Raw genomic sequence first — 8664 nt, 5'->3', positions numbered from 1 at the left:
GGACCATGTAGCAGTTCCAGGCTTGGTCCTTAAGAGGAGTTTGTGTTTTCAGTTGCTATCTTGTTTCTGTCATGGTTATGAGAAGAAAATATTCTGGTCAACCTGGTGGTCCAAGGAGGAGGAAGAGAGACGCCACATGAAACAGTTCTGGACTCACACTCAGCCTGGATCGGCAGACCTCTAGCCAATCCACAGATACACAAGCAAGAATAGAGGATTGGTATTGAAAGCTGCTGGATTTTGAAATTGTCAAGTAACATGACTCACAATAGGCGACTGACATAGATGGCTGTTTCATAGGATTAGTTGAAAAAAAGGCTGAGGGAACCTTAATCTAAGGACCGTCAGCTCTTCACGGTCACATTTATTCCGAACAGTTAATAGAAAGTTAAATTTTCTACAGAAACTGGAACATATACTCTATCTAAAACTGATAGTCAGATTATTTGGAAGAACTAACACAAAAGGTTTTCCACTGATCTATATAGGGTTGGGGAAGAAATGTGCTCTGATTTTTGTTGTGGCTAATTAATTCTACCTCACGTCACCCACCCTGGGAAAACTCTTCCTCTTTTTATACCTTCCTCCTCAAATGTCAGACGGCTGGGAGTGAGACTGCTTGTCAGGTTTTTGTCTTCTTATCTGAAGTCCTCACTTTATAAATTTAGCTGGGAATCTTCACACTGTTTCTATAGTGGTTGCACTAGCTTACATTCTCACCAATAGCGTAGAAGTATTCCCTTTTCCCCACATCCATGCCAACATTTATTTTTTTTTCATTATGGCCATTCTTGCAGGAGTAAGGTGGTCTCGCATTGTGGTTTTGATTTGCATCTCCCTGATTATTAGTGATTCTGAGTATTTTTTCATATGTTCATTGGCCAGAATTGTCTATTCATGGCCCACTTGACAATTCTTGGAGAATTGTCTAAAAATAGCCCACTTTTTGATAGAGTTGTTTGGTTTTTTCTTGTTGATTTGTTTGAGTTCCTTGTAGATTCTGGATATTTGTCCTTTGTCAGATACATAGTTTGTGAAGATTTTCTTCTATTCTGTGGGTTGTCTGTTTACTCTGCTGATTATTTCTTTTGCAGTGAAGAAGCTTTTTAGTTTAATCAAATCCCATTATTTATCATTGTTTTTGTTGTATTTACTTTTAGATTTTTTGACATGAAGTCTTTGCCTAAGCCAATGTCTAGGAGGGTTTTTCTGATGTTATCACCTATATTTTTATGATTTCAGGTCTTAGATTTAAGTATTTGATCCATCTTGAGTTACTTTTATGTAAGGTGAGAGGTGAAGGTCCAGTTTCATTCTCTTACATGTGGCATGACAATTATCCCAGTACCATTTGTTGAATAGAGTGTCCTTTCCCCACTTTATGTCTTTGTTTGCTTTGTCGAATATCAGTTGGCTATAAGTATTTGGCTTTATTTCTGGGTTCTCTATTATTTTCTATTGGTCTATGTGCCTATTTTTATATCACTACCATGCTGTTTTGGTGTCTATAGCCATTTTTTTTTTTTTTTGACAGAGTCTCACTCTGCTACCTAGGCTGGAGTGAAGTGGTGCAATCTTAGCTCACAGCAACCTCCACCACAGGGTTCAAATGATTCTCATGCCTCAGCCACCTGAGTAGCTGGGATTACAGGCATGTGCCACTATGCCTGGCTAATTTTTGTGGGTTTTTTTTGTTTGTTTGTTTTTTGTAGAGACAGGGTTTCACCATGTTGGCCAGGCTGGTCTCGAACTCCTGGTTTCAAGTGATCCACCTGCCTCAGCCTCCCAAAGTTCTGGGATTACAGGCATGTGCCACTGTGCCTGGCTGACTATAGCCTTATAGCATAGTTTGAAGTTGGGTAATGTGATACTTCCAGATTTGTTCTTTTGCTTACTTTTGCCTTGGCTATGAAGGCTCTTTTTTGGCTCAGTATAAATGTTCGGATTGTTTTTTTCTAGATCTTTGAAGAATGATGGTGGTATTTTGATGGGAATTGCATTGAATTTGTAAATTGCTTTTGGCAGTATAGTCATTTTCACAATATTGATTCTACCCACCCATGTGCATGGGATGTATTTCCATTTGTTTGTGTCATCTGTGATTTCTTTCAGCAGAGTTTTGTACTTTTCCTTGTAAAGGTCTTTAGCCTCCTTGGTAGGTATATTCCTAAGTATTCCTTAAAGAACTAAAAGGAGGGCCAGGCATAGTGGCTCACGCCTGTAATCCCAGCACTTTTGAAGGCCGAGGTGGGCAGATCACGAGGTCTGGAGTTCAAGACCAGCCTGGGAAACATGATGAAACCCCCCTCTACTAATATACAAAAAATTAGCTGGGTATGGTGGTGTGCGCCTGTAATCGCAGCTACTTGGGAAGCTGACGCAGGAGAATTGCTTGAACTTAGGAGGCAGAGGTTTCAGTGAGCTGAGATCATGCCACTGTATTCCAGCCTGGGCAACAGAACGAGACTCCATCTCAAAAAAAAAAAAAAAAAAACTTAAAGCAGATTTACCATTCAATCCAGCAATCTCACTACTGGGTATCTACCCAGAGGAAAAAAGTATTATACAAAAAAGATATTTGCATACACATGTTTATAGCAGCACAATTCACAATTGCAAAAATATGGAACCAGCCCAAATGCCCATTAATCAACGAGTGGGTAAAGAAAATGTTATATAGCTTTGTGCAGTGGCAGTGTCATAGCCAATGAGGTTTATCTGAGGTGCAATTATTGCTAATTAAAAACTTTTCCCAATACCCCGCCATGATGACTTGAAATATAGTTGGCATTGGTAAACTTTGATAGTCTCTATGGAGACTGAATTATTTTTTAAAAAAAGAAAATTATATATATAGAGATATACACAGACACACACACACACACACACACACACACGTGTATACACCATGGAATACTACTCAGCCATAAAAAGGAATGAAATAGGCCAGGTGCGGTAGCTCAAGCCTGTAATCCCAGCACTTTGGGAGGCCGAGGCGGATGGATCACGAGGTCAAGAGATCGAGACCATCCTGGTCAACATGGTGAAACCCCGTCTCTACTAAAAATACAAAAAATTAGCTGGGCATAGTGGCACGTGCCTGTAATCCCAGCTACTCAGGAGGCTGAGGCAGGAGAATTGCCTGAACCCAGGAGGCGGAGGTTGCGGTGAGCCAAGATTGCGCCATTGCACTCCAGACTGGGTAACAAGAGCGAAACTCCGTCTCAAAAAAAAAAAAAAAAAAAAAAAAAAAAAAAAAAAAAATGGGAATGAAATAATGGCATTGTCAGCAACCTGGATGGAATTGGAGACCATTACTCTAAGTGAAGTATCTCAGGACTGGAAAACCCAACATTGTATGTTGTCACTCATAAGTGGAAGCTAAGCTATGAGGACGCAAAGGCATAAGAATGATACAATGAGCTTTGGAGACTTGGGGGAAGGGGTGGGAGGGTGAGGCATAAAAGACTACACATTGGGTACAGTGTACACTGCTCAGGTGATGGGTGCATCAAAATCTCAGAAATTACTGCTAAAGAACTTATCCATGTAACCAAACACCACCTGCTCCCCAAAAACCTGTTGAAATAAAAAATAAAAATATAAACAAATAAATCTAACTGAGTTTTCTGCTGCATTAATTTTCATTTATTAGCCTTGTGGAAGAAGTCTACCCCCTAAGAATTGGCAAGGCCTTCTCGCTTACAGCAAGAGGAGGAGAGATAGTGTCACCAGTCCAAAAATCCTTGGTAGAGTTGATTGGACAGAGGAATTGGAACAAAGACTGAAACCAGGTCTGAGTTGGAACTGTACCATACCTAGTTGCTCTGCAAGGCCAACACTTCCAATTGCTATTCAATATACCTAATTCCATCATCTAATGCAACTAACAGACTCTATAATTTTGATTCTGAAAGTGTTATAAGAACTTTGGAAAGACAAGAAAACAAAAAAAGAAAAAAAGAAAAAGAAAAGCAGAACTAAGCCCTCCACCTAGGGATGAGCTCTCCTGACATTTTATGGCTTGGCTCTGTGTCCACACCCAAATCTCATGTTGGATTCTAATTCCCAGTGTTGGGGTAGGGACCTGCCGGGAGGTGATAAGATCATGGAGGCAGATTTCTCCCTTGCTGTTCTCATGATAGTGAGTGAGTTCTCGTGAGAGCTAATCGTTTAAAAGTGTGTGGCGCATCCCCCTTCACTCTCTGTCTCCTGCTCTGCCATGCGAAGGTGTTCGCTTCCCCTTTGCCCTTCCACCATGATTGCAATTTTCCTGAGGCCTCCCTAACTATGCTTCCTGTACAGCCTATTTAACTGTTGGTTAAACCTCTTTTCTTCATAAATTACCCAGTCTCAGATAGTTCTGTATAGCAATGTGAGAATGGACTATTATACTATCTTTCTTTAATTCTAATCTTTTTTTTTCTCCTTGGGTCATATATATTTCTTAAACAAAGTTGATTTTTCAATAAAAAATCATTATTCCCTAAGAGTATATTTTAAAAGATGTTAAAAGGCGTTCCGTGACAAAAATAATTCAGTGGTACATTAATTTGAAAAACACTATATTTTAATGTCCCCCTTTCATAGATTAATAATCACATAATTATATCAAGGTTTTGGAAATATTTACAGTAAATAAATTTTTAAACCCCAAATTTTATTACCTATAAAACTAATTTTTTTCGTAGAAACCTACTAAAATCTTGTGGGACTCCATAGAGTACCTACTTGGAAACACTGGTTTAAGATGTTTGTCTCTTTTAATTTATTTTGCCTGGTGGTTGGTGAGTCCTTTTCATTTATAGACTCAGATCTTTCTTTGGATCAGGAGTTTTCTTCTGGTATTTCTTTGGCTGTGGCTTCTGCTCTTTTTGTAGAATTAATATAACTATATTGGTTCTCCTGAAATTTTTGCATATATCAGCTTCATTTTCTTTGTCATCTAATAATTTTTCTCTTTCAAAATTTTCAAGATTATTTTCTACTTGGTTAATTTAGTTACCTGCAATCTTTAATCTGTAGAAATACAATTACACATATTTTCAAGAAATATCTATTTTCAAAAAGGCAGATACGATTTGGTTTGTTTACTTAAGATGCAAATCCATTTTCACTTACTTTCTGTCAGGGTTTTTATTTAGAAATGAAGGCCTAAATATTTTCTTACTTTTTTAATAGCTTAAAACTTGCATTTAAAGTTTGATATTTTGTTTGGAACTCCCCCTTACTGAACTAGAATAAGAAGTAAAAACCTAGTACCAGGGAAGGAAATGAACTCTCCTAGACGTTAGGGTCTGTGTGAAGACGGCACACCAGAATGGGAACAAACGTGGCTACAAGAGGAGCCTGGAAAATGCCTGGATTCTAATGGAAAAAAAGGACCTGTCTTTTGCTTGGAATTCCCTCATGTGGCCCCAAATAGCTATCCATCTCATGCCCTTAGATGTGCCTTTCCATACATGTAAGTTAAATATATGTATAAGAAAGTTCCAGTGTAAAGTCAACATAGGCATAATTGTATATAAGCATGTATACAACACACAGAGAGTTTATACCACACACAATGTTCCTTCTCTAAAGATATAGTAAGATTATTTAGTCAGTGTGATTTACAGAAGCGTTCCTGTAGAGGGTTCATTTTATTCCCTGCTAAAGAACATTGCTTAGCTCTGCTGATTCATTTCTGAGTGTCTAGTGGTGTCCTTGACCCAGGCAAATCTGCCTGGGTTGTGGCATCTTTTTATCAGGGCCTTTATTATTCATAGATTTTATATCTCTGGATACTTCAGGTTTACTTGAAGTACTGTTTTTAAATTTGATTTCTAAGATAGCTTTGTTTTCTCCAGTCTACTCTGCAAAAGTTCCTGCTGTTAGGCCACTTGTTACTACAAAACTGCACTTTCTCTCCTATGAGAGTTCTTTGCCTATCTTTTTTCCTTGCTCTGTCATGACTTCATTTTTGCTGGCTCTGTTCTCTTCCATGGTCAGGTTAATTCTGGTAAGTCTCAATCAGGATTTTGACACAAGGAGTTATTTCTTAATAGACACTAGGCTGAAAAAAATCATTTCTCAGAATGAAACAACCCCAACCAGAGTTCAAGGGTATAACTATATCAGCACATCGTACCAGTGTCACATATGCTTCATGGGCATTGAAAATTTCTGGCCATAGGAGAATGAAGACAGTCTTGATGAGAGGAGCAGGCATAGCTAAGGGTTTACTGTCTTGAACCTCAACACCAAAATATTCTTTTCTGAGAGTTTAGATTCATGGCACTTCTTTTCAAAATGTTTACTTTCTTCTTCAAAGAAACACGGTATTTCAGAGTAAAGTTTAAAGTGCAAAGCTTTCTAGGAACAAAATAGCTTACTGATGCTTAACTGTTATAACCTCCTATAAGCTAAACATTTGCCTTTGTATAGTTCTGATTATCTTTGCTTCTCTTCCAGTCCCTGGATACCCATATGCCCTTCATAGCTTTAGGCTTAGGTGCTTCATTCTGCTCTCTGATCTCCTTTAAGACAGGGTTGCAAGATCAAATACAGAATGCCCAGTTCAATTTGAATTTTACAGAAACAATGAATAATTTCTTTAGTGTAAGTACGTCTTACACTTTAGAACAAGTATGCATGAAGAATACTTTTTACTAAAAAAGATCCATTATTAAATTTGGCAAAACAACACAAAACTTAAATTATGAAAACTACATATTGCTAAAAGAAATTTAAGATCTAAATAAATAGAAAGGCATCCATTGTTCACAGATGAGAAGATTTAATATTGTTAAGACAGCTATACTCTCCAAATGGATCTATAGATTCAATGCAATCTATGTTGGAATACCAGCTGGTTCTCTGCAGAAATTGACAAGCTGATCCTAAAATTCATATGGAAACTCAGAGAACTCAGAATAGCTTAAACTTTTTTGTTCTTGGAAAAAAAGAACAAATTGGAGGACTTACTTCCCACTTTTGAAACTTAATACAAACCAACAGTAATCAAGGCAATATGGTATTGGCATAAGGATAGACTAAGATTAATGGAAAATAATTAAAAGGTCAGAAACAAATTCATGTATCTATGGCAATTGATTTTCAAGAAGACTGCAAAAGCAATTCAATGGGAAAAAATATAGTCTTTTCAACAAATGGTGCTGAGACAATAGAATTGCCATATGCTAAAGGATAAAGTTGGACTCTTAACTCACACCATATATAAAAATTAACTCAAAATGGATTAAAAACTTAAATGTAGGAGCCAATATTATGAAACTCTTAGAAAAAAAATTGAGATAAACTTTTATGATCTTTGATTTGGCAATGGATTCTCCGATATGACACCAAAAGCACAAGGAACAAGAACAAAAAGATATCCCAGCACTTTGGGAGGCCGAGGCGGGTGGATCACGAGGTCAAGAGATCGAGACCATCCCAGTCAACATGGTGAAACCCCATCTCTACTAAAAGTACAAAAAATTAGCTGGGCATGGTGGCGCGTGCCTGTAATCCCAGCTACTTAGGAGGCTGAGGCAGGAGAATTGCCTGAACCCAGGAGGCGGAGGTTGCGGTGAGCCGAGATCGCGCCATTGCACTCCAACCTGGGTAACAAGAGCGAAACTCCGTCTCAAAAAAAAAAAAAAAAAGAACAAAAAGATAAATTGAACTTCATTAAAACTAGAAAGTTTTGTGTTACAAAGGACAGTATCAAGAAAGTGAAAAGGCAACCCACAGAAAAGGGGAAAATATTTGACAATTGTATATCTGACAAGGGACACGTATCTAGAATATGTAAAGAACTCCTGCAACTCAAAAATAAAAAGAGAAACCAGTTAAAAAATCACCAAATATCTGAATAGACATTTCTCCAAAGAAGATAAACAAATGACCGATAAATATATTAAAAGATATCCAACATCATTAGTCATCAGGAAAATTCAAATGAAAACCCCAATAAAATACTACCTCACAGGCATTAGGAAGGCTATAAAAAAAAGTCAGATAGTAAATGTTGATGAGGATATAGAAGCCTCATACATGCTTATGGGAATGTTAAAAGGTTCTCAAAAAATTAAAGATAAACTTATCAAATGATCTAGCAATTCCACTTCAGTGTATACCTAAGAGAAATCAAAACATACATCTATGCAAAGACTTGTACAGAAATGATCACAGCAGCATTATTTAGAAATGACACAGCTAATGTGTGTAAACAGCCCAAATGTCCATCAACTGATGAATGGATGAGCAAAATTTGTATTTCCATGCAATAAAATATTATTCAGCTATAAAATTGAAGGAAGTACTGATACATGTCACAACATGGATGAATCTTGAAATATTATGCTAGTCATAAAATACCGCATATTATATGCTTCTGTTTATATGAAATGTCCAGAAAAGGCAAATCTATAAGTGATAGAAAATAGATTAGGGGTTTTCTAGGACTGGGTAGGGGGTGGAGATGGATGTGTGGAGGTTGATAAACAATATGGGTTTTCTGTTTGAAATGAAAGTGTTCTAAAATTTCCCATGATAATAGCTGCACGTGTCTATGAGTGTACTAAATATCATTCAGTTGTACACTATAAATAGATAAATCATCATATGGTATATGAGTTATATATAAATAAAGTGGTTACAAAATAATCTAGCCATTGTTAT

The 8664-nt window shown here is 37.2% G+C and overlaps 1 non-coding gene across 1 annotated transcript; it reads left to right on the top strand.

Moving 5' to 3' along the window:
- Window positions 1-2678: 2678 nt before the first annotated feature.
- Window positions 2679-2819, top strand: LOC135276005 (U4 spliceosomal RNA). Its single transcript, XR_010343575.1, has one exon. It is a non-coding gene; the product is annotated as a U4 spliceosomal RNA (small nuclear RNA).
- The last annotated feature ends 5845 nt before the right edge of the window (window positions 2820-8664 follow it).

Source organism: Aotus nancymaae, unplaced genomic scaffold, assembly GCF_030222135.1.
Source record: "Aotus nancymaae isolate 86718 unplaced genomic scaffold, 86718_ANA_hifiasm-v0.15.2.pri h1tg000019l, whole genome shotgun sequence".
Classification (NCBI taxonomy): Eukaryota; Metazoa; Chordata; class Mammalia; order Primates; family Aotidae; genus Aotus; species Aotus nancymaae.
This window is presented reverse-complemented; position numbering and strand designations above follow the sequence as displayed.